This window comes from Sus scrofa, chromosome 7, assembly GCF_000003025.6.
Source record: "Sus scrofa isolate TJ Tabasco breed Duroc chromosome 7, Sscrofa11.1, whole genome shotgun sequence".
Taxonomy (NCBI): Eukaryota; Metazoa; Chordata; class Mammalia; order Artiodactyla; family Suidae; genus Sus; species Sus scrofa.
In genome coordinates this window covers 101,369,828-101,395,916 of record NC_010449.5, presented here as the reverse complement: position 1 = coordinate 101,395,916, position 26,089 = coordinate 101,369,828, and the positions used below count along the sequence as shown (strand labels likewise).

The 26,089-nt window shown below is 45.2% G+C and overlaps 1 protein-coding gene across 32 annotated transcripts in view; it reads right to left on the bottom strand.

Annotated features, from left to right (window-relative positions):
• NRXN3 (neurexin 3) overlaps positions 1-26,089 on the bottom strand; it is a 1,647,030-nt gene that overhangs the window by 1,383,893 nt on the left and 237,048 nt on the right. Inside the window, exon 1 of one of the 32 annotated variants that reach the window (XM_021099988.1) lies at positions 25,905-26,087. The exons of the other annotated variants lie outside the window; for them this stretch is intronic. The gene's annotated coding sequence lies outside the window, so the exon portion shown is untranslated. Of the gene's footprint in view, positions 1-25,904; positions 26,088-26,089 lie in introns of those variants that run through there. 32 annotated transcript variants of the gene reach the window in all.

The window sequence follows — 26,089 nt, the reverse complement described above, 5'->3', positions numbered from 1 at the left end:
TTTCTAGAATCCAGGAGGTGTCCTTTTTCATCATATAGGACAAATCTGAGAGAAGAATCTGGCAGAAACCTAAGTAATCTATTTGAGTGGAAATACTGACAACATACTTTTCATCTCACAGTGGTCTATAAACCTATGATCTTTTCCATAAGATGTCCGTGGGTGTGGTGCCCGTGACTTTGATCCTGGCCATCCCAATGCACACAGACCCTATTAAAATAGGGCTTAGCCAAGAGAATGGGGCAGGAGTTGGCACCAATGAATGTTAATTACCCAGTGTGTCTGAGCGGCTTCTCATGCCGTAGGAAGATGCTAATCATATCAGGTTGCTATCTGAGTGAGATTCTACTTTCCAATGCCCTTTCCCTTTTAATTCCCAATTCCAGAGATACGTTATCAAGTTGAGTTTCTTTATGGTGTGAACTTAACGCACTGATTAGCAAGTTATGGTGGCTAAGACAGTATCTGTATCCCCACAAGGAAGGAAATAGGCACTAACAACGCACGGCAATATTTAATAGTAGTTATTAGGGTGGAGTTAGGTTTGGCCTTTGGCTTGGAGTGAGAGTTGGGGATAGAATTAGGGATAAGGGTGGTATAATGGTTAATTTTATGTGTCAACTTGACTGAGTCATATAGTATCCAGATATTTGCTCAAGCATTATTCTGGGTACTTCTGTGAGGGTGACTAGATGAGATTAAGATTTAAATCAGTGAACTGAGTAAAGTAGATTGCCCTCCTTATGTGGGTGGGCTTCACCCAATCACTTGAAGGTATGAACAGACCACAAGGGTCAACCCTCCCCCAAGTTAGGAAGAATCCTTCCTGCTTGATGACCATAGAACTAAGAAATCAGCTTTTTTCCTGTATTTGAACTGAAACATCAGCGCTTCCTGAGTCTTAGGCCTGCGGCATCCATAATCACATGAGCTGATTCCTTATAACGAGTCTTTTTCTCTGTACTTATGCATCCTGTTTGTTCCCTTTCTCTAGCAAACTCGGACTGACACAGATGGAATAGGGTTGGGAATAGAGCTGGGGATACAAGTTGGAATAGGGTTAGGATGGGCCAGGGGTTGGGATTAGAATCAGGATTGGGGATGGATCTGGGCAGAGTGTTGGGGTTGGCTTTGGCCTAGGTTGTGGTTTAGAATCATTCAGAGGAGGGTGCAAATGATGAGGGAGACAGAATAGCAAACATATTTTCCTAATATTATCATTGCTGATACGACCTTGAAAAAGAGAAACTGATTACTGAGTGACTACCAAACACCAAGATTTACTCTTAACTTTCTTATTTACCTTATGATAATAGGAGCTCCTGTCCTGGCTCAGCAGCAAAGAACCTGACTAATATCCATGAGGATTCATGTTCGATCCCTCGCCTTGCTCAGTGGGTTAAGGATCTGGCATTGCTGTGCCTGTGGTGTAGGCTAGCGGCTGCAGCTCCAATTTGACCCCTAGCCTGGGATCTTCCATATGCCACAGGGGCGGCCCTAAAAGATGAAAAAAATTATGATAATGGCAATAATTGTTAAGGACCAACTGTGTGTCACATACTATATTAGATTTTTTTGAGTATTATTTCCTTTAATCCTCTTAAAAACCCTCTCAAATAGATATTACCCTACCCTTTTAACACAAGAAACTGAGGGCATATAGAGATAAGGAAACTCCTAAATGGAGGATGTGATGTTTGAAATCAGCTCTTTCTTAACTCCAAAGCCATTCTGTGCCAAAGCACCGGCTGAGATGGTAAAGGATTGGTAACACCCCCCAGAGGATAAGAAAGCAGGAGGGATGGATGTGGAGGGTCAGGAAATGCCTCTGGTTAGTGGGTGGAGGCAGGAAGAGGAAGCTGTATTATTTTTCTTTCAGGATAGCAGAGACACCTGTGTTCTTGGCTTGGACTCTGATTTATAGCCCCCTTCCCTGCGCAAGGCTGGATGCACATTTTCCTTCCAAGGGAGACTCTGTCCTCCCTCAGCCTCAGCAACATGCAGCCTCACTTTTTATCTTCTGCTCTGTGACATCGTCAATGAGTTATTTCCCTCCTCCAGACGAGCCCCTTCTGGGACCTACCCAAAGACGCAATTTCTTTTATATTTTTCTCCTCTTTCAGAAGCCTCCTTCCAGAGACACATAAATGCTGGATTCATTATATCACTCTCAGGTAGAAGCCTGTGTTAAAGAGGCTTCGATCGATCTCTTAAATAAAGCTGGCAAAACATTGCACTTACACTGGGCTTTCTGTTCCCTGATGTAGTCAGATTGGCTTTTCCTCTCGGCCCCACCTGCTTTGCCAAGGAACCCAGCATTCTCTCCCTGCCAGGGTTTGGCTCATAATAAACATACTTAGAATTTGAACAGGTCCTTTGATCAGCAGATTTTTAACTCTCATGAGGGAAAAGACAGGTTACTCAATTCCTATTTCTCTGCCAGGGAAGTTGAGAAAGACACGAGTGAGATAATTTAAATCAGGTGAATCTAGAGAAAAGTGCTGCAGCTCTGATCCCTGGATAAGCTCCCTCCTTCGTGGAGGGTCTTCTACCTCCCTACAAGACCCCAGAGGCGACTTGCCTTGCCCTCGACCCTTCTGCCACTCCCCCTCCCCCTCAAAACTTTTTCCTCACTGGTGCTTTTAAAAGTCATTCTCTCCTCCCAAGCTGACTCTCCTGAAACAGTTAGATAGCTCTCAGGTCCTGCTCAAAGCATCAGACTTGGGGGTTAGAAAATTGTCCTTAAGGGGTTCCTGCTGTGACACAATGGAAAGAGAGGCATCTCTGAAGCACTGGGACACAGGTTCAATCCCTGGCCTGGCACAGTGGGTTAAGGATCTGGTGTTGCCACAGCTGCTGAAGGTGGCCACTGTGACTCAGATCTGACCCCTGGCCCAGGAATTCCATATGCCATGGGGAGGCCAAAAAAGGAGGGAGGGAAGGAGGGAAAGAAGGAAGAGAAAAGGAAGGAAGAGGGGGGGGGGGAGGAAGGAAGGAAGGAAAGAGAGAGGGAGGGAGGAAGGAGAAAGAAAGAAAATTGTGGTTCAAATCCCAACTCCACTCCTGGCTGGTTAGACAAGATATTTAACCTCTTTAGGCCTCAGCTCCATGGTCTGCACCTATGGACAGTTAAGGGCCTGGCCTTCAATGCACAAAGTTCCTACTTCTGGAAGAAGCCAAATGGAAGTGTTTGGAAGAACAGCAGCCCTGTCGTGTCCCTGAGGGAACAGTGTTTGGGACCCCAGAGCCCTCCTCCTAGTCCTCTCCAGCCTGGCCTTTGAAGAGACATTTAACTTGAGGAAGTACACATGCTGTTTGGGAAATGTGATGAAGCAGACAGGCCCCTGTGCTCCCCAGGATGGTCCCCTTAATCCTCAGAGCAAGAGATCCCGGCTCCCAGCTGCCTGTGACCTATGACTTCACTTCCTGAAACAGCACAGAAAGTGCCACTTCTGTAGCTGCCAGGAATCAGGTGCCCAGGCCACTCACATGGTGTATATTTATAACTTCTTGGGCCTTGACTGCGGGCCAAATGTTACATTCACAGCTAATTTCCTATTAATTAGGTGCTGCAGTTCCTCAGCTAAAAGAATAACGAGCCAGACAGGAGCCCTGAAGTTCAAAAATGCCACAGACTGTGGTGCAAATAGAAGCTGGATGGGGTGGGGTGGGGGATGGAGCCAACAGGGGAACCAGGGGAGGGAGAGAAAATGTACTATTCCTGAGGGCTGCTTCTGCGATCATGTTGACCTTATAAAGTCTTTGGTAGACATTCTGCTGAGAATGTTCCTAACACGGGCCTCTCGGGGTCAGAAGAGATGGAGGGGGCGTGGAGGGTCTAATCAAAAAGTGGAATGGGGGCTCCTTGCCTCCGGGCCAGTGTTTCTCTGCAGGGGTTTCTGGATCTTTGCATCATCAGCATCACCTGATCCAACATGAATCACTTGAGGTGAATTCTGGGAAACTCCTTTGAACATGTCCCTGGAGGTCATCCCTACAGATACTAGAGTTTGGGAAACCTTGTCCCAGGGTTACTGGGATTTCTGGGCCATATGGAGCCAAAGGGCCTTGGCTCAAAGTCATACACATTTCTAAAACTCTTAACTGTTTACCAAGCACCTTCCGTGTCCTCCCTCTTCTCTTTAGCTCTTACAGCCCAGCAGGAAGTAGAGGCTACGGAGACAGCTGAGACTTTCAAAAATTAAGTAGTTTGACCAAGTCAGAGATCTAGGAAGTGGCGGAAGCAGACTGGCTCATTCTAGGCATCATGCATACTGGATCTATGTGCTAAAGACAGCTACTTCCAGTCCCACCAAATCATCACAGTGAGACTCCTGATAAAGGTCTGAGTCCTCCGTTCAAGCCAATCAGTAGTACGACCAACTCTAGGGAGCTGGAGAGAATCAGATAAGCCAGGGGCATGAGACTCTGACCAGCCAAGGCTGCACACAACCAGATTCCAGAGTGTTAAGATCACAACGATGGCATTAGGCTGCCTCTGTCCAGATCTAGATTCTACTCCACTTTCTACTTGCGAAATCTGGGCAAGGCAGTTCATTTCTCTGTGCCTCAGTTTCTGCATCATGTGATGACAATCACAGCGGTGAGCACTGCGCTGAACTGCTGGGAGGCTTGGGACCACATGCACCTTGTACCTCCCACAGATTCTAGGCTCATCTACTGAGTCAACCACGGTGATTCAAACGCCACCAATTCTAGGTGTCTCATCCTGCTTCTCCCCAAAGGTTAACCCCTGACTCATCAGCACATACACTTTGCTTCTGCTCTGGGGATGTCTCAGATTACAAAGACAGATTCCTCTGATAAATGCTCTATAGGACATTTCCCTTTGCACTATGAATGTTCTTCCATAAATAACTGAACTAAACCGGTTACTGAAAGAAATGATCAAAACCCACAGTGGGAGGACAGTGGAAACTTGGTTCCGACAGTCTGTCCAGGCACTTCCCGATCCCCTCCGGGGCCCACGAGGATGAAGAGAGGAGCACAGACTGCACTGTGCAGAAGAGCTTTCACACTGAAGATGTAAAGAGAAAAGGCCCAGGGTCCCAGGGTAGACAAATTCAGAACAGACAGACATGAAGACTGACAAGGAAAGGAGACGTCCAGATAGACTTTCCTTGAGACGGGCCCCTGTAGGACTGATGCAATGAGAAAGTGGTAGCAAAACGACCAGAGGGAAGCTTCGATAGGTCAACAGTCTAGGAAAAGGCAGAAGCAGGAGATAAATGCAGGAGACGCAACATGGGAGAAGAAAGCTCCATCCCCAATAGCGCAGCACAGGATCCCCTCCCCCAAAGACAGACAGGCCTTCCTGGAATTCACTTGGGAGGCACTGAATCCGGAGCATGAAGTTGTTGCATAGGCTTGTTCCTGTATGTACGCCCTGAGGGGGAGAAACACTTCCTTAAGCAGAAAGCCTTCCTCTCATCGCTAACATCCCTTTTTCTCCAACTATAATTTAGTAAAACCTTACTAATGGACCCTAACTGGACTGCTCGAATGAAGTGAGCATTAAAGGACATTTAAGAATAAATGCTGACTTATTACCATCTAGCACAGAAAATGACTACATGGAGGCAGGGAGCTCACAAGAGGTCTTGGCAAACCTGTAAATGTTTGCACCAGGAGATAAAAATCAGCTGTAACTAGGCTGCTAGGCTTGCAAATGGTTTGTTGGACTTTAGTCTTAATTAACAAATTTCTCCTTCCCTTCTGGCAACTTCCTACCTCCACTATGGGGACAAACTCTAGCCCCCTCAAGGACCAGGTTATTGTAAATTCTACACAGATAAGGCCCTTTCATTCCAAAGACAGGTCTGTTCAGACTTCTCAAACAATGCATGAGAGTATGTGTGTACGGGGGTAAGGGGGCGATGGGGAAGATAGAAAGCTTTCCTAATAGGCTATGAGGGTAGCCATTTGCTTTTCCCCAAAATGTAAGCTTCCCTCACAGATTCCAGAGGGAAAAATCAATTAGGCCAGAGGCCGAAAGCACTCAGGGGTTTTGGTGTCTCAATGTATCCATTATCCACACCTTCTTTCCTCCAACAGCCCATGACTGACTTCTCTTCCATATGACGGTGACTGAGGAGGAATTCTCCTTTTGCATTTTTAGGGAGCAGCGTTTCAGGCTAGCTATTTTATCACAATTCAGGATGGAAAGGCTAATTAAGATAGACCAAACCTTTCCCCTGTTCCCACCCCTAAAAGCCAGAAACTTGCTAAACCAACACAATGGAGAGCCGATAATGCCACAATTATTTCATTTGAGAAAGGTTTGCTTTTTTTTTTTTTTTTTTTTTTGTCTTTTTGCCATTCTTAGGGTCGCTCCCTCGACATATGGAGGTTCTCAGGCTAGGGGTCTAATTGGAGCTGTAGCTGCTGGCCTACACCACTGCCACAGCAACATGGGATCCAAGCCGTGTCTGCAACCTACACCACAGCTCATGGCAACGCCGGATCGTCAACCCACTGAGCAAGGCCAAGGATCGAACCTGCAACCTCATGGTTCCTAGTCGGATTCGTTAACCACTGAGTCATGCTCCCAAGTTCAGGGAGGCGTCTTGTGATTTTTGTTTTTAAGATGACACCTTTGCAATACTCATCAGAGGCATTTTCCCATCCATGTCTTCCTTGGGGAAGATTAACTCTGGGTTTCAATGGATCCCACAGTGAAAATCCTGGAGCTCAAATACCACTGGCTTTTCATGATCTTTTTACAGTCACTCATTGATCAGTTCACCCACCCTCACTCCTACCCATGGCCCTTCCTGTCTCCTGGATTCTGCAAGTCTTAATAACCTCATTTCAGGAACTAAAGAAAAGAGACAAAACTGCTTCCTAAAGGTCTTAGTGTCTCTAGCACTGCGCCAGGCACATGGTCTGTGCTAGATGAATAGGGATTGATTGATTTCTTGATTGACTGGTGCATATTAGAATGCAAAGCCTTAGCCCTCTGGTGTGTTGAATCATATACCTTTCCCCAGACAAAAAAAAAAAAAAAGAGAGAGAGAAATGATATGGTGACTCTGTTAGGAAGCTTTCTCTCAATTAACACTATTAATCCTCTAATCCACTTCAAAATACTAGATCTGTTCCCCCCACCAGCTGATTCAAGCCTAGCAAAATATATTTATTCATTCAACAGACATTTGAGGGAGACAACGACATGTCAGTAATGAGGGATGGTCAAAAATGACAAAATGCATAATTCAGAGGAGGCACCACACATGCATCTAATAACCTCAAGAATGGATATAAAATTGCAGTGATGATAAGAGTTCTAAAGTACTCCAAGGACATTCAAAAAGGGAACGTGGACTCAGAGTCCAGGTTAGATTACCTGTGAAAGCACCAATTGAACCAAGCCCTGAGAAATGAAAGGGGTAACCCAGGGGAGAAGGGAGGAGTGTGGACAGAGCCTCAGGCCTTCACTGTGAGACAGCAGCCCTATCCTCCAATGACTTGGGAGGAAGGCAGGGCCCCTTGTTTACCCTCCCTTCCTGGAATTGGAAGCTAAGGCTTATTCTCCATGAGCCAATTAATAAATGCAGCATCCAAGACCAAGCCCCTCTGTCCTGCTCCAATGCAGTTCTGCCTGGAATGAACATGCCACAAGAGAAAGGTTTCATACTTGGTGCTTGTTTATAGCTGGAAAGGTAATACGTGATTGTAGAAAATAATTTGGCCAGACAGGCTTAAATAAGACAATTAAAATCATCTAGTTCCCAGAGACAACCACTGAAAAATGTCTGTATATTCCCTTTTCTTTTTTCTTTTTTTTTTTTTTTTAGGGCCACACCCTCAGCATATGAAAGTTTCAGGATAGGGTGGCCACTGCCACAGCAACGCCAGATCCGAGCCAGGGCCAGGGATCAAACTCGCATCTTCATGGATACTATTCAGGTTCATTAGTGCTGAGCCACGACAGGAACGCTTGTATATTTCTTTAGAGGAATTCTTCCTAGGGGTGGATAGAAATACTTTAAAAAAACCATGATCATACTTTATAAAAAGGAATATTCTGCATTTTTTACCTAAATATATGTATATCTATATTAACCTATCTATATCCATGTTATCAAATACTCTTCAAAAACAGGGTTTTTACTAGCTGGAAAATATTCATTATATTCCAAATATTAGACATTAGAATTTAACGATATATACCGTTATATATTTTTAACTGGTCACTCTTCTGAATGATGCAGCCATAATTCTCCAGCATCTAAAATGGGATCACAGGGAGTTCACACTCCCAAGTTCAGGGAGGTTACAAACCCAACTAGTATCCCATGAGGATGTGGGTTCAATCCCTGTCCTCACTCAGTGAGTTAAGGATCTGGCATTGCCGTGAGCTGTGGTGCATCAGCATTGCTGTGGCTGTGGCGGAGGCCAGTAGTTACAGCTCCAATTTGACCCCTAGCCTGGGAACTTCCACATGCCACAGGTGCAGCCCTAAAAAAACCAACAATTTTTAAAAATTTTTAAAATAAAATAAATAAAATGGGATCACATTTCCTACGGAAAACATCTAAAGGTGGGTACACCGGGTCCCCATGCCGTGCTCTCCTTTCCACCTTTCAGCAGCAGCCACACACAGTGAGTCTTCACCCCAGGGGGTAAAGGGCGCTCTCTCCCAATGCCTCCAATCTCCATCACCAGGATCTGCTTTCCATAACCCACTTGGAAGGTCCTGAGCCAAGAACCAGAAGTCCTTCCGACAGCAATGGACCAAAGCGGAGGTCACCAGATCCCACGGAAGCTGAAACCCTGTCCCTGGACCCCTCAGCACTTAAGCCATCAATGCTCTTCTAGCCAGTCCAGGCTGTTACAATTACCACTCTTCAGATCCACAGGGCATTGAGGTAAAACTTATGTGTGATCTCAAAATTCATAGTTTTTAGTTGAGAATATCCTTTCTCAATAATATTCCAACTTCACCCTGAAGCAGCACAACTGTTGCCAAGCGCAACAAATGACAGCACCAGGAGGCAAGCGGTGTTAGTGTTTTACCTGGAGATGGAAATGATCACATTAGTTTCGTGGTGACCCAGATAAAGACACGATGAAAAGGACAGATAAATTTTACTGCATCACTCCCAATAGTATCCTCTTAACTTTATTAATACTATTTCAAAAGCCTGACCCTCACATGTAGAGACATGAATCACTAGCAGCAAACGGATACAAACTTTGCTCTATTACCTTTCCCACATAAAGACTATGAGAATTTTAGTTTCATAAAGTTTTGTGATTTTAAAAGTATTTTATCAGTTTTATAATTTCGAAGAATTTGCAAATCCATTAATCCGGCTAATCAATGAAAACATTGTTCACGTACACATCTGCTTTATCTCTCTGCTTAGACTTCAAGGGCAGCTTAGGGCAAATGGCACCATTTTATTTATTTCAGGTTTTAAATCTCCCCTGCCCCAAAGCATAAGTTGCTCTGCACATCACATGTATCCCTCTACCCCCTAGAACTGTTGTGTTGGTACCGTTGGTAGTCAGGACTTCGTGTGGGTGTGTGCATCACATAACTTTATTATACACACACACACAGGTCGAGTCCTCATTACCTATATTCAAATATACAAACACATAAACACATACACACACAGGTAAAGTTCTCACTTACAGTTGGTACTAAAAGCCCACAGAAGGTCAGTTTCCCGTGATCACCAACACCCCTCGTGCAGCTCAGGGTCATGACATGGCGTTCTGGCTCCAAATGCAGTGGGGTGAAACAGGTCCCCATTCACCCAGTCTCCAGAACTGTTCCCCCTGATAAGCTATCTGCTCTCTTAACTGTTCTTTACCACCACTGTTTTTGGAGCCCACACTCCCCAGCAGAATTCACCATCCTCTTCATTGCCATGTGGCCTTTGCCGTCAAAGAAAATAGAAATTCTTTGTGTCCCATCTTCAGGGAGGAGCTGAGAACTGGCTGCTGGGAGGGGATCTGGATTGATGGGGAAAGAAGACCTTCTGAACCAAAATAAAAAATGGGACTGGGGTATCCGGAGATACAGAGCCTGAGAACGAATTCGGATCCACTGTAAACTAGCTGTGCGACTTCAGACATGTCAGTGAATCTCTAAGTTTTAGTCACTCCATCTTTGAAATGAGGACAATAATAATAACCTGCCCCAAAAGTTGTGATAAGAGTGAATGAGGGTCTCCATGTAGAGAAGCTGGCAGTGGTCCAGCACAGAGTTAGCACCCAATAAACATAGGCTTCACTTATTATTATTATTATTGTTATTATTGTTATTATTATTATTATTATCATTGTTACTTGTGAAGTAGCATAGTGCCAGGGTTAGGACTGGTGCTGAATTAGACTGTCTGGGTTCAAATCCCAGCTCCTCCATTTATTAGCTATGCAATCTTGGCCAAGATTCTTTGTAACTCTGTGCCTCATCCATAACATGGAAATCAATTTGTCTTGCCCATAAACTTGTGAGTTGAAATCAAGTAGGCCAAGTAAAAAGCTTGGCATGGTGCCCAGCAGGTAGAAAGCTTTCAATATATATAAATCATTATTATCATTATTCATAGTACTACTACCATTACTACCAGAATAACTTCCTTAAGGTGTGCATCTGGAATAAGAGATGAAGAAGGCTTCTTTTTGAAGACCCCTACCACCTTGATCCTCCTACACCTGCCTTGCTTCCTTGCAAGGCACACACTGACATCTGTCTCCAAGCCTGCCTGGAGTTTCTTGCCCCATATGCACACACATCATAGTAAGAAGGGGGAGATCTGGTTCCTGGGCTCAGAGACATTGCACTTCTCTCAAAGGAGTGTGTGCACTTGGGCTAGAGATGTACGAATGCATTCATTCTCTCTTCTCCTACTATCTCAGCACTCGCTCTCAGATTCCTCATTTCTAAGGGCGGGTGAGGAACAGAGAACTGAAGGCAAATGGTTTGCGACCCTCCATGAGATCTGCCATCCCAAGTCCACCCACATGTGACAGGATCATCCGATCTTATTTCCAACACAGGAAGGCCTCCAGAAATAAAATGGAACTCAAATTCATCAGTGTGAAGACTTGCCTAATTTCTTACTTAATGCTCAATAAACACCTCCAAGCCCTTCTATTTCTGTGCCCGTGCTCAGGCGTTTGTCCCACAGCCATATACATTTCACCTTTGCAGTGAATACTCATACTGATTCCCATCCAGATATGTGACATCAAAAGAGGAAACCCCTTAGCTCAAAGAAAACAGGTTCAGTGTGAAAATTCTAAGTCTCTGATGCTCACTTGTTTCTGTGACAAGCCAGAGAGGTACGTTCACAAATCCATCAATTCCACAAACATTTCCTGAACATCTCCTCTGGGCCAATCAGTCCTGTGCTGATTGGCTGGGATATCAACATTATTAATGTGAGTTCCTGGCTTCAAGGAGCTCGCAGTCTGTCTAGCGGGAGAACTAGGCATACATTAGTAATGATAATACAATGTGACAGTGAAACAATGAGAGGAGTGGGGTGCCCAGGGCATCATGAGCACAGCCTCAGGGCATGTGTGTGTGCTCCTCGGACGGCATGTTTGCAGTGCAGCTTCCCTGACCAGGCAGGATGGTTAGCAAAGGAGGTCAGCATAGGACAACTGGGAGAGCACATTCCAGGCAGCAAAAAGGACATGAACGGTGGTGCGAAGAAGCAGAGCATGGTGGGGGTGGGGGGGCAGAAAGTTCAAGGTGGGGTACAGTGCAAGCTGAGGCTGGACAACCGGACAGGAGCCAGACCGTGGAGAGCCTCGCAGGCTAAGGAACAGGGACATCATCCCACAGGCAATGACAGGCCAGGAGGGTTTCAAACAAGAGGCGGGCTGGTTGTCTCTGCATCTCAAGATCACTCTGGGGGCTCCTGGACAAGGTAATTTTGAGGTGACTGGTGGAAAGACCAGTTACAAGGCAGTAGCAGGTGCCCATATAAGAGAGAACTTGAGCCTGATACCTGACCTATTCTCATTTCTCTGTTTAAATATCTTTAGTCATCAAAGCACTCACCACTCACTTACTAGAATTACTGAGCCCATCCTACTTCATACTGACCCAAACCCCACTGAAGAAACGTTCCACACTCCACAAGGCCAAAGGTATCTCTGAACCGGGCTAAGCTGCAAAGGCTGCAACAGCGCAGTTTCCCTACCAGCCTCTTGGTCCTGGCCATGGACAAGCAGACGGAAGTGACAGCTCCCGTCTGGATCTATGCGCCTCCAAGTGAGTGTAATTCAGCACCGGAGCCAAAGCCGATGACATGCATTAGTTATTACTGTAAGACGGCAATTCAGTGATAAAATACAATATTGTCACTTTCAATATGTACTAAAAGTGATTTACCAGAGCTCATGGGGAACAACTTAGACAACTATCTGATTACAATACACGGGATAAATCACCCTCATTTGAGGGTTAAATTATCCCATCTGACAACTCTAGATCAATTTGACAGTTAAAATCAGTGTCCCCATCTTCCCTCCTCAAATTATAGAGTTTGTCCTGGTTCACGTGGCTGAAAAATCAAAACAGCACATGACCCTCTCCTTTTCCTCCCATAGCAACTTCCCATCCTTCCTCCAGGGTCCAGCTGAAGCCCCAAGTCCTCCGTGAAGTTATCTCTAAACACTAATGCACTCTAGAGGGTATCGGCCTTCAGGGTAAATATCAGTCATCAGACAGAAAGTAAGGTCTAGAATGAATGCTTCCATGAGAGATAGTCTCCAAGTAAGGCTGCTGTGATGGTTAGTTTTATGTATCACCTGGGCTTGAGGGATGCCCGGACAGCTGGTAGAACATTATTTCTGGGTGTGTCTATGAGGGTATTTCCAGAAGAGATTAACATTGGATTCAGTATATTTCTGGGTATGTCTATGAGGGTATTTCCAGAAAAGATTAACATTGGATTCAGTAGACTGAGTAAAGAGAACCCAGTGTGGGTGAGTCTCATCCAGTCCACTGAAGGCCTGGATATAACAAAGAGGTAGTAGAAGGACAAATCCACTCTCTCTGCTTGAGCTGAGACCTTCATCTTCTCCTGCCCTTGGACCACCCACTGGTTTTAGGGTTGTCAGACTCAAATCAGGACTTCCACTATCAGCCCTGCCCCCACCCCCACCCCCACCCCCACCCCCAATTCTCAGGGCTTCAGCCTCAGACTGAACTACACAACCAGCTTTCCTGGTTCTCCAGCTTGTTGATGGCAGACTGTGGGGCTTCTCAGCTGTTATAACCACATGAGCTAAGAAATATAGACATATATTCCTACTGGTTCTATTTCTCTGGAGAACCCTAATACAGCTGCCAATAATTCCTCCTCTTCCAACATACACATTCCACTCTGCCCAGTAAGACTTGGAGTCTGATTCCCCTCCCCTTGAATCTGGAGTGGCCATGAAATCTGCTTTATCTATAGAAGTGAAAGTGTTCTAACTGTAGGCCTAAGGTTTAAAAAGGCAGGGTGCTTTAGCTTGCCATATGAGAAGCCTGAGCTAGACTACTGATAATAAGAAGTAGGGGAAGGAGGACCAGAGCCTTCCTGGACATCCTTTGTTGGAGCTAAGTTCAACTTCCAGCTAAATGCAACCGCATGAGACATCAGGCTGATATTATGTGCAGCATAACTGGGTGTGGTTCACCCCGACAACCCAAAAAACCATGAGAAATAATAAATCGTAATTGTTTCAAGCCACCAGTCTTCGTGATAGTTCATCATTAAAACAGCAAAGACTGAAACTGTCTTTTCTCCCCAACCAGACTAAAAGATCCTCCTGAATATATTATAATAACTGGGAAAAAGGAGGTATTTCTCACACAATGGGCATTTTATATACATGTCATTTAATCCACATGAGAGTTATACAAGCTAAGTAGTTCTAGCCCCGTTGGGAAAATGGGAAACAGGCTTAGAGAGGTTAGTTTACTTGCCCCAAGTTACAGAGCCAGTCCTTAAGGCTGTCTGTCTCCAAGGTTTGGGTGTTGAACCACTCTTCTATGCTGGGATTTATGGTTCAGAACTAAGTGGGTAGACATCTGAAAATTATGTGTTTCTTGGGAACTTCATCGTGGCTCAATGGTAACGAACCTGACTAGTGTCCATAAGCATCCATGAGGATATGGGTTCAATCCCTGGCCTTGCTCACTGGGTTAAGGATCCAGCATTGTCGGGAGCCGTGGTGTAGCTCTCAGATGTGGCTCGGATCCCATGTTGTTGTGGCTGTGGTGTAAGCCAGCAGCTATAGCCCTGATGCAACCCCTAGCCTGGGAACTTCTGTATGCCATGGGTGCAGCCCTAGAAAGACAAAAAAAAAAAAAATCACGTTTATTAAAGCACATGGCAAAGTAAGATGCTTCCGCTTTAGAGTCAGACAGCACTGGAACCAAATCTCATCTCCAGCATATCAGCCTAGCCTTGCTCTCCAATCCCATCCTTGGCATGGCAATATTTTGGTATTAATTTAAAAAGTAGGACTCCCCTATTGTACAGCATGATATTTTCTATTCTGGTGACTATGTGGTTTTCACCATTTTCTCCTTACTCTTCTCTTCTTTGATGCTGTGATTTGTTCTCTACTTACATTAAAACTGTTGTTAACAGTTGTTCTGTTTAACAGTGCGCCCTTGGACAAACTGCTGACCTTCCCTGATATTTATTGTTCTGTAGCCTATGACTCCTTCTTTTGCAGGGTCATGTGGAGAAATAGATAAAGCAGTTACACAGCTAAAGCCCCTGGCACATAGCAGGCACTTAATAAACTGGGTTGGTGTTGGTGTCAGTTTTAATATTATTAGGCTCCATTGCTGATTCTGAGCCCATCAGGTTGAAGCCACCTATTTCACTAGGAAGTAAAACATCCCAAGAATTGCCCAAATATTTTTGGCAGCCACCTTGGCCATTTTAGAAGGCAGAGAGTAAAGATAAAACTTTTCCTCGTGATGACAGAATGTATAAGTTCCAGGTCAAGAGGTCAGGACAGAGTTCTTTGCCCATGATGCCCTCGAAGTCATACACACAACTCCTGGATGTCAACAAAAAGCCTGTACTGAGGCCTCACTGCAGCCACGTTCCATCCACTACCATGTTACATACTTTGCTGCCACCCCTTAGCTTGATCCTACCACTCCCAGAAAAAGCATAGATCTGAAAAGGATGAGCCAATGACCTCAAGTACTGTAGTGGATGCTATTGGTGCATCTTCCAGATCCCTTTACCTGGCAGGTCCACCTGTCTCCCAACTGCTGCAGGTGTTGGCTGTAACTGGATCACACCTGCATCCTTCTTGGAGAATTGTTATTAGCCAATGGGAACCACCATACCTGGAAATGCCTGGGAGGCTCTATCCAAGGCCAGTGACCAAATGACTCAGGGGAATACCAGCTAAGTCCCCTTGGCTCAATGTAGAACAAGCTCAGACACTGGAGCTCCCCCATGGGGTCGCGGTGAGGCTAGGCTTCAGCTATAACACATCTTAGATTAGCTTCTTTCCCTGCCCTATCCTGCCTCCCTCATTTCTTTACAGGTTTCTCCCAAGAGCACTCCCTCAATAAATCATATACACAAGAACCCCATCTTGGTCTCTGCTTCTAAGAAGCCTGACACAAGCTAATCACTTTGACACTTTCAAGCAAAGATAGAAAAAAAAAATGGCTTCCATACTCTTGAGAAGTTTCTTGCCTCCCTATCAGAGATTTTGGTATAAATAATATGTTAAAAGCCAAAAAGTGGCCAAGCAAAGCAAAGGAGAGACTTCCTGTGACAATTTGTGTGTTAGATAACCACAGCAGGCCACTCTGCTGATTTCCCACCACTCTGAAGAGTAACAGCCAACAGAGGAAATCACTTCCAAATGAAACTATAGGGGATGCAGTTCAAGAGAAGGGGAGGCAGAATTAATATTGGCTGGCGGTACCAGGAAACCACAGGCTTGCTCTATGGAGTCTGCAGAATTGTGATTAAGAGCACAGGTCCAAAGTCAGACCCTGTGGGTTTAAATCCTCACTCTACCGCTTACTAGCAGGGTGACCTTGGGCAAGGTTCTTAACATTTCTGACCTTAGTTTCCTCATATAACTATGAGAATAATAATGATGTATCTTTCTAGAGCATCATTGTAAAGGTGTCTGGCACAGAGCAAGAAGTGCCCGTGATACTAGCTATTCTCTTGGGCCATATAGGCTACGTTATTCCACAGAGAAAACACCCCCAAAATCTCAGTGCCTCAATACACTGAAAGTTATTCTTTCTCATGCTACACTGGCCAAAGGAAGGGAGGTCAGGCACAACAAACAACCACCATCCCAAATGTTAAGATAACTGTGCCAGGAGTTCCCATTACAGCGCAGCAAAAATGAATCCAACTAGGAACCATGAGGTTGCAAGTTCGATCCCTGGCCTTGCTCTATGGGTTAAGTATCCAGTGTCACTGTGAGCTGTGGTGTAGGTCGCAGATGCAGCTCGGATCTGGCATTACTGTGCCTCTGGCATAGGCCAGCAGCTACAGCTCCAATTAGAACCTCCTAGCCTGGGAACCTCCATATGCCATGGGTATGGCCCAAAAAGACAAAAAAAAAAAAAAAAAAAAGACTGTGCCAAAAAGTCACATATCAGCAATTAAATGCTCTGATCCAGAAGTTACAAAGTTACATACCTTGTTTTGACCCACAGCTCATTGGCTGGACTTAGTCATGTGGCCCCACACTACAACCAAGGATCTGGGAGGTGTCATCCTACTAAGACCCAAATGCAAAGAGAACTGGCCATCTGTGAGCAACACTGATGTCCTATCTCCCTGCACTCAGCCATTACAAACCTTTCCATTTAAATCTCAAGACTGCCCTAGGATGTAGAGATTAAATTAGCACTAATATCAAATTTAAAAATTAAGGAATAGAGGGGTTAAGCCACTTGCTTAAGGCCACACCACTAGAAATTATAAGGATCATTTCTCCACTGGAAGTGAAATCATAGGCACAAAGAATCTCAGAGTTGGAAAAGGATATTTGAGGTCCATGAAATCCAGCCTCTCACCCAATGCGGCCATTTGTTCTAGAAGTAAATCACAGAAGCATGAAAGTAGGGTCATCCCTTAGAAAATGCAACCTGGCAGCCACCCTTGCCCCAAGCTTGGACGAGGGAACCCTAAGAGCAATGGTTCTGGTGGACTTGGATCTTACACACGTACATGGAGGGCCATTGTAGGGGGCTCCCCCAATACTAGATGGGGTGCTCCGAGGCTGTGTCCTTCTAGGAACTGCCATGCCATCACTCTGAATTGTAAAATCCCACAGAATGGGCACTAATGATGGACACAAAATCATAATAAGGCCAGGCTTTACACGAATTGTCTCAAATCCTCCCAGTAACTTTATGACCAAGTGTTATCATCCTCATTTTACTGATCAAGACCCTGAGATAAGAGATTCAATTTACTTCCAAAGGTGCTACGGTTAATCAGGGGCAGGACAGGGGTTCCAACACAAGTGGTTCTGATCCAATGACTGAGCTGCAGCAAGCGGGGGGGGGGGACAGGACACCTCCTTTTTTCTGTGGTCTGGCGCCACTGCTCAGAAAACACTAAATCCGAAAAAGAAAGAAAGAAAGAGAGAGAGAGAGAAAGAAAGAAAAAGAAAAGAAACATCAATGACCAGTTAATTTCAGTCACTCATTATGGACATGCTTAGTGTCATAAGGCCATGTATTGAGTTGAGAGAAAAATTTCCAAGTTGTTGAGTATCCAAGAGCTTACAGACAGGGAGGGAAAAGCAGAAACTGATATTAAATTTTCTACCATGGGCTGAGCTGGTGCTAGTTTTTACATAACATTATTTCAATCAATTTCTACAAGTTTGTCATTAAGTAGCTATTTCTATTATCCCCATTTACAGATTAGGAAATCTAGAGTTGATTAAATTAAGACAAACTGTCCAGGGTGTTCCCATCATGGCTTAGTGGTAATGAACCCAGCTAATATCCATGAAGACGTGGGTTCAATCCCTGGCCTCATGAAGTGGGTTAAGGATCTGGCATTGCCGTGAACTGCAGTATAGGTTGCAAATGCAGCTCAGATCCAGGATTGCTGTGGCTGTGGCTGTGGTTGGCAGCTGCAGCTTTGATTCAGTCCCTAGCCTGGGAACTTCCATATGCTACAGGTGCGTCCCTAAAAAGCCACCAAAAAAAAAAAATTGTCCCAAGGCAAGTAGTGAAAGCTTTCCCCAAGCTGCCTTCCCGGGGTCCAGGGAGGGAACCCACTGACAAGCTGCACTCATGCCAGGAGGCCCTGACTTCCCTTCTAGTAGCCCTTACCTAATATGCCTCAAGACTGTCCAGTGGAGTTTAATCCTGACAAACTCTGGCCTCTTTTTATTCATCCTTACAGAGACACTGCCAGAAATTCACATCTTTCAGTTAAGGAGGTTTCTCTTCATCAACTGAAACCTCAAGACTTTTCTCTTGACTTGAATCCAACATTCCAACTCAGCCCTCCTGACATGAGGTGCTCCCACCCACATAGCTCTCCGTATGCTGACACCCAACCAATACCATCTGTAGGACCAGAGATGCTCTGGGTCTCTCTGCTCTAAATAAGAACCCTGACTCAGGAGTGAAAAAACTACAGGACCACTGAAAAAGCCAGTTTATGTGCTATGGTCTCTTCAGCCTTCCTTCCTGTTCTCCATGCCACTGAGCCACTTTGGGGGACCACTGAGACTAGAGAACACCTACGGACTGGTGAGAAGGAGAGTAAGTGGGCCTTGTGGATGCTGCTAGCCCTGGAGAGAAAACACTGTCTGAAGGAGCTAAGATGTAAGTTATCACCTGAAAAGTTTCCAGCGCAGGCTGTCATCACCTTTCTCTGGGGTGAACTGAAATTCCTTGAGGATTCACTCGTTACCCTCACTCATTCCATCTTTCTACCAGCTGGCCTGACATAATCAGCATGACTTCTTTTTCTGGGCCCAGCGACTGCTCCGGGAAGAAAAAAGCAACTTAGCAGGGTCAATAAAAGAAAAGCCCAGGAGATTATTCAGGAGAGGAGCTCTTCTAACACCCCACCTCCTACTCCCAGACCGAAGCTAAGCAGAGTGTGGTTTGGAGCTGCTGCATTAATCCTGTGGCCCTAAGACAAGAGGAGAACAGAACGAAGTTTGAAAGATGAGAACATGAAACCTGGCAATGTCACATGAGACTCTGCATCAAGCTGTATCTCAATCCAGAACAAGCCCTATAAACTCTCCTTATGGACTCCCCCCAAATTTTTTTGTGGCTTAAAACAATTTGAGTTAGCCCATTCATTTACAATCCAAACTGTCTTGATAGAGCATCATATGTAAAGAGGTCTCCGGGTCTCAATGTCTAGCTAAAATAGTAGGGGCTGGGGTCCACCTGCCAAAGAATCTCCCTCCATCTATGTGCCACTTTATCACCTTTCAGCCTTTTTTTTGGGGGGGGGTCTTTTTAGGGCTGTACCCATGGCATGTGGAAATTCCCAGGCTAGGGTTCAAATCAGAGCTGCAGCTCCTGGCCTATGCAATAGCCACAGCAACACCAGATTTGAGCCATGTCTGCAACCCACATGATTCACAGCAGCACCCAATCCTTTAACCCACTGAGCAAGGCCAGGGATTGAAACTTCATCCTCATGGATACTCATCAGGTTCATTACTGCTGAGCCACAATGGGAACTCTGCCTTTCAGCCTCTTGACCAAAATTGGCTCTGGGAAAATCGAGAAGCAAGCCCAAATCATCCTATTGGAACCTTGGCCTCCTTAGGTGGAGGACATCTCGGGGGCCAAATGTTTTTTTCTGTTTTTGTTTTTGTTTTTGTTTTTTTGTCTTTTTTGTCTTTGTTGTTGTTGTTGTTGTTGCTATTTCTTGGGCCGCTCCCGCGGCATATGGAGGTTCCCAGGCTAGGGGGTCTAATCGGAGCTGTAGCCACCAGCCTATGCCAGGGCCACAGCAACACAGGATCCAAGCCGCGTCTGCAACCTACACCACAGCTCACGGCAACGCCAGATCGTTAACCCACTGAGCAAGGGCAGGGACCGAACCCGCAACCTCATGGTTCCTAGTCGGATTCGTTAACCACTGCGCCACGAGGGGAACTCCAAGGGGCCAAATGTTTGACTGCTAAATTGATATCGAGAGGTTAGAGACTTGTCCCTTTGCAGGAATAGCTAAATTTGATAAGTGGGAGAGAATGATGTTCAATTCAAAGGAAGGGAAAAGGCCCAATGAGGGAAAAGGTGAGTCTACAACCAGTGGAAATGTTCAGATATGTGTACATCCCTTTACTTTCTGTTCTCATAGTATCTTGTACATAGTGACTTTAAGGCAAAGCACTTAATCACCTTGTGTCCCAGTTTCCTCACCTGTTAAACAGGTTCAAGACTCTCATAGAGTTGTCATGACAATGCAATGCCTCAATCACATAGAGCATATAGAATGGTACCCGGCATAGGGTAAGTACCATCTATGTTAGCTCCTGTTCTCATTATTCTTAGGATGGACATTACCATCCAGATTGTATACTTCTGGGCAGTAGATGATATGACTCACTTTTCCTTACGGCAATCAGCCCAATGCCCAGCTCCAGAAGTATTTATTGAATGGCCCTTGGCAGGGGTGCTGTAAAGAGATTCACGTATGTATGTTTTATACCATGGTATTGTGAATGGACCTCTAATAGTGGAATTTCAAGCTCCAAAGTAGCAAATTGTGGGAGAGATTCTTGGGCAAGTCATCCATCCTTATGGGAATAGTTTCTATTAAAAGCTGAGAAATAAACAAGTCAGTTGGGACAGCCATTCAAGAACAGCTCTCAGCCTGAGATGGAATCCCCACTTCACTCCACCAGAAACCTCCATGACTTTGGTTTAATGTGTTTCTTCATTCCTCCAGCTCACAGAGGGGAGACCCACCAGGAATTCTTCCTGCCTTGAGAACTGTCACACTCATGAGAATCTTCTGATGCTTGTCTTGCAGCATCCTAAAATCAGCTCCTCAGAGGCCCCTACAAAACAGGCTTGTTTTTCAGTCCCCCAGCTGCCATCAAACCAGTAGAGAGTTGTGAGCTGTCAGCCTAGGTGTTTCTGTTTTCAGAGGGAAAGAACCTCGAACAAAGATACTGTAAAAGAAAATCCGTTGGAAGGCAAATGAGGGGAGGGAGGCAGATGTGATGGAGAAGGAGATCCCCCACCAAAGAAAGAAAGCATTTTCCTGTGCTGATTTTCTCTTGCATGTGGACTATTAGTCCATACAGTGTTAACAGTTCCTTCTATTATCTTCTCATTCTGACATATGCTTGGGAGATCAGAAATATCATCAGGTAATTCAACTGGGTAAGCAAATTGCCTCTTCTCCCTGCCTAGCTGTTAGGTGGGCACTTCTAACATTGCACAGGCTTAGATGGGATTTCCTAGAGGCCATCTAAATGAGGATGGAGAAATGAAAGCTCAGAGGACTAGGAGAGGGTATAGCATCTTCCTGAAGACATCAGAAGACTTGGGCATGGTCTTCCCTGCAGAGACAAGCACTTTGGCTGACACCTCCTTGTTCAATACCTCCATAAAATGAGGGAAAATTGACTTCAGACATGTGGTAGGTTGGAGGCAAGAGGACCTAGTTCTTTGCACAAATATTCCTAAAAATATCGACCCATGTTTATCTTAAAATCAGGAGAGGTGTGGGAACTCAGAGCAAACGTTTCACTAAATTCTACACATCTGGTTACCTCATTCCTCATTCATTCAACAACCATTAGTTGAATACTCTTTATGCCATGCACAGTGAGGCAGCAATTATAAGAGTTCAGTGAGGGATGAGGCCTCATTGGAACACTGGGGATGAATAGGATGGTGTGGGTTTAAGAGGGATTTGGATATAAAATCAATAGGATTTTGTTGACTGATGGGAAGTGTAAAGGCAGTGCAGAGAGGCTAAGCAGCAGAAATAAGAGAGGCAACGATGTAGAAGCTAGGATGAGCCCCATGCGTAACCGGGTGTGGTGTGGCAGCATTCACAGAGGAACAGAGCCCAGATGGAGGGCGCTCAGAGGATGATGGTAGCGTGGAGCTCAAAGAGTCAATGCCCGGGACTCCTGATGCTCATCTGAATCCTAGTTGTAATTTTATCAACCGTCACTTCTGCAGCCCTTTGCACCTGCTAAATCTAATTTGACTCAAACATGGGCAGAAATGGCCTTCCAAAGCATAACTTGGTTTTACCTACTAGAAAAACAATGTAAAATGTAAAATAATTCTATTCAAGGAAGGAAGAGAAGAGACACTCTTGCTAGCAGTCAGGTGTGCTGTTGCTTACTTTCTTATTTAATCCTCACCCACCTGGAAGGAACTCTCACCCCTACTTTACAGATAAGGCTCAGAAATCAAAGTAACTTGTAAAAAAGGTTAAATGAGGAATGGTAGGTGCAGGGCCCAGACCAAGCTCATGTCTCCTGATTCCTCCAAAGACAGTATTCTTTCTTATTACCCATGCGGCTACTCTGAGAAAGAAAAGAGCATAGGAGCTCAATGTTTTTATGGGCTAAACACTGAGCTCACTACTCATGACTTCAGTACAACCCCCAGATGCATAAACTCCTTGAGCAAACCTAGGCATTGGTTAGTAGAGGGTTGGTGAAACAATAAATACTGTATTCTCCAGGACCATTCAACAGGCTTCCAATCCCTGAGACCCTCTCTTGGTCTCCTTACATCCTGCTTTATCCCTGAGCAGTTGGCAGCCTTTAAGACCCAACATAAATGGAAGGGGTGGCCAGGAACAAACATTAATGGGCACTTAGTTTATAGGGTTTGTGCAGCCCCAGAGCAGAGATGGGGAATCATGGGAGCAACCAGGGGAAGGACGCCACCCCACTTGCACTGATATGACTCACTTTACTAGGTATATTTATTTCTGCCTCATTATTCTACGATGCCTGACCTATCCCAGAGCCCAAGAGGAAGCTATCAAACTGCAACAGGGTGGTTCCAGAGTTAGACAGCACTGGTAAGAAGTCACACCTGGCAAAAGCAGGGTTGCAGAGCTGGTATCCTAAATCCTGACCCAGACCCACCCACCCCTAGTTGCCACCACTCTTCATGATGCATTCCCGCTCCCCTTCACTCTCTAAATCCTCTGTTAGGGATGCTGGTAAGCTGCCAAGCATCCATCCCTCCTTCTCCCACTCTGATATTCCTCTGAGGAACTTGCCTCTCTGTTAATTTCACCCATGTGCTCTAGGGGAAGGTGCTGAAGGGCTCATTACCCATATTCCCTTGGCCACTGCTGGGTTTAATGAGAAAAAGGGAGCTCAGGAACTGTGTGGGACCAGGAGGGAAGGGGCCCTACTGCTGCTGGGTGGGAGGGTCCAGAGGGCAATGGGAGATGCTGGGGGTAAAGCCAACACAGCAGGAGACAAGCACAGACTGAAAAAATCCAGACCTTGTGAAATTATTTGATCTTCTCAAATATACGAGCCAATAAACTCTCCCGTCTGGTTAAGCCACTTTGGACTGAGCTTCTTGGTCATCTGTTCAAGACTCACCTTACTTTCTACTCCTCAATGGGCCCTCCCTAGGCAAACTTTGCAACCCTTAAGGTGTCTTATAAAAAGGTATTTTCTGAATGGGCCTTTTCTTACAATGTGTCATGGTGTTGAAACAAACCCATACTTCAAAGTAAACAGTTTTAATTATGATTCATCAGCTCACTAGCTGTGCAACTTTAGGCAAGGTGCTTAAAACTGAGTCTCAATTTCCTCATTTGTTAAATGGGATCAAACTTCCCTCCTGAGAGACATAAATGAGACAATGGAAGAGAACCTGCTATGTAGGTAGCAGAGTGAATTTCTTGGGGGAAAGAGAACCCCGAAGTTGACTTCCAATTACAGCAGGATTCTACACCCTACACAGAGCAGAGGTTAAGTCAGTATTTCTGCAACCTACTGAATAAAGGTACCCCTCTCCCAGCTCCAGGTCAGCACCTGGGAATATTAGCTGAGATAAGGCGACCCAGAATGTAAAGCATCTGTCCACCACCCCACTTGGCTCCCAGCCAGGCTCCCAGCCTCTGCAGTTGCAGGAATTCATCAGCATACCCGGAATCCCCCTCCCAGTCTGCAGCACTCACTCTCAAGGCAATTCAAGCTCTAGGCAGCCAGTGCTGTTTTTATGTAAACTGCAGCCGGTGTCAAACATTCTGAGCAGAGGAGGAAGTGATCAGCGATAATAGAATATTTTAGCATCTGAGAAAATAATAGAATATTATATTATGCAGGATGGAAAGGGAGACCATGCTTTTCCTGTTTTCAGTTTCAAACACGGGGAGAAAAAGTAAGCAAAGAACGCTGTGGCTAAAAGAGCAACCTTGCCTAAGGAATGGAGAAGGACCACGCACTTATCTGCTTTATGACCTTCAAAGAGCAAACGTTTAACCAGCCCTCTGTGTATGACTCCATCACCTGTGCAACTGCCACCTGCCCTTTGCTAGTTTTACCTCATGAGACTCAGAGAGAGCAGGGCTGAGCACCTGTGTACTTCCCTCCATGTTTGCAGTATCGGGTATGAGGTTGGTGGAAAAGGAAGTAGAAATAAGGGCTTAAATTAAAAATTACAGTTCCTCTTACATTTCAGTCATGTCAGTGCAGAACCACAGAAGATCAACCTTTGGATGAAAGCTTATCTTTTGTCATTTTTATCTCTAATGATGCTAATCTGCATTAAGTCTGTCTTTAAAACCTGTCTGGAATTCTCCTAGGACCGGGTGGTTAAGAAATGAGACAGAGGAAGAGAGACAAATAGATGGATAGATAGATAGACAGACAGACAGATTAACACTGTCCAATGTTTCTAATTGAGTATATTATTCTACTTCAATAGAACTCATCTCTTCATAATTTGCCCACCTATTAACATTAGCCTTTCTTATTATTTCACCTTGACATTCTAAGGAGAAGAAGCATATGAATCTGAGCTCACCCAAAAAGTACACATTTGGGTGCTAATATTTAATCAACATGCATTCATTGAGTATCCACTCTGATCCACACACCGAATTGAATGAGGCACAGTCCTTCATTCCCTGAAGCCAATCACAATCACCCTAATAATTATCTCCAGGGTTATATTATGATTTCAAACCCCAGAGCAGTAGAACATTTACCTTCCCCATTGTGATTTCCCGTTCCCTCACTCCCAGCTCTTGCTGGACATTCCTGTGCCCCCAAGAAAGCCAACCCAGGTGCCTCTGGAAATTGGGAGATTGCAGACAACATCTGGTGCACCAAGGGAATGTGTTTGTCTCAGCCCTGCTCAAAATAGTATCTGACAAGCCTGAATCACACAAGTTCTGAAAAACTCACAAGAAATAACCTAAGAAATCTATAGCTGCCTCCTCCAATTTCACTCCCTGTCTGGCTGCTTATTGACTCCTGCAGCCTGTATTGACAGCGTGCAACCCTGCTTCTGTCTGCCTGCTCCCATGCAGTGGTAACTAAGAGAGCAGAAGAAAAAAAAAAAAAAAAAAGGAAAGAAAGAAAAAGAAAAACAGGGAAGATCACAGCTATAACTCATTCCCAAGACCCTGTCCTGGAGCCAGGCACCAGCCTGGGGGCAAAATTTCCAAGCAAAACGGGCACTTTGTTAGGGAGAAAATGCCTGAGTCCCCTTCCCTTCCTTTTGTTCATGCCCCCGTCTCTTCTCCCGGGGCCACATAGTTCATCTGCTGCTGCAAATCTCTGTGCCACATCTCAGCTTCCAAATACAACTTTTGCACCAATAAAATATGTCCGATGGAAGAGAATGGGGTCCAGCCCACCCACACCACAGCTCTCATACCTTTTTTTAAAAGGTGACCTGAAAGACTTACCTGCCAAGCTCGAATTAATTTCACTGCAGAAATGGAAGTGCAGGGTACATATCTCTAGGAAAACACCACCTCGGGAGGCAGAAACCGGGAAGAGAGGGACCACCACATTCCCTAAACCCTCCAGTCCTGCGTCTCTCCCGGAGCAATTGATAATCTCACTAACACCTACAACAGTGTGCAGGAAG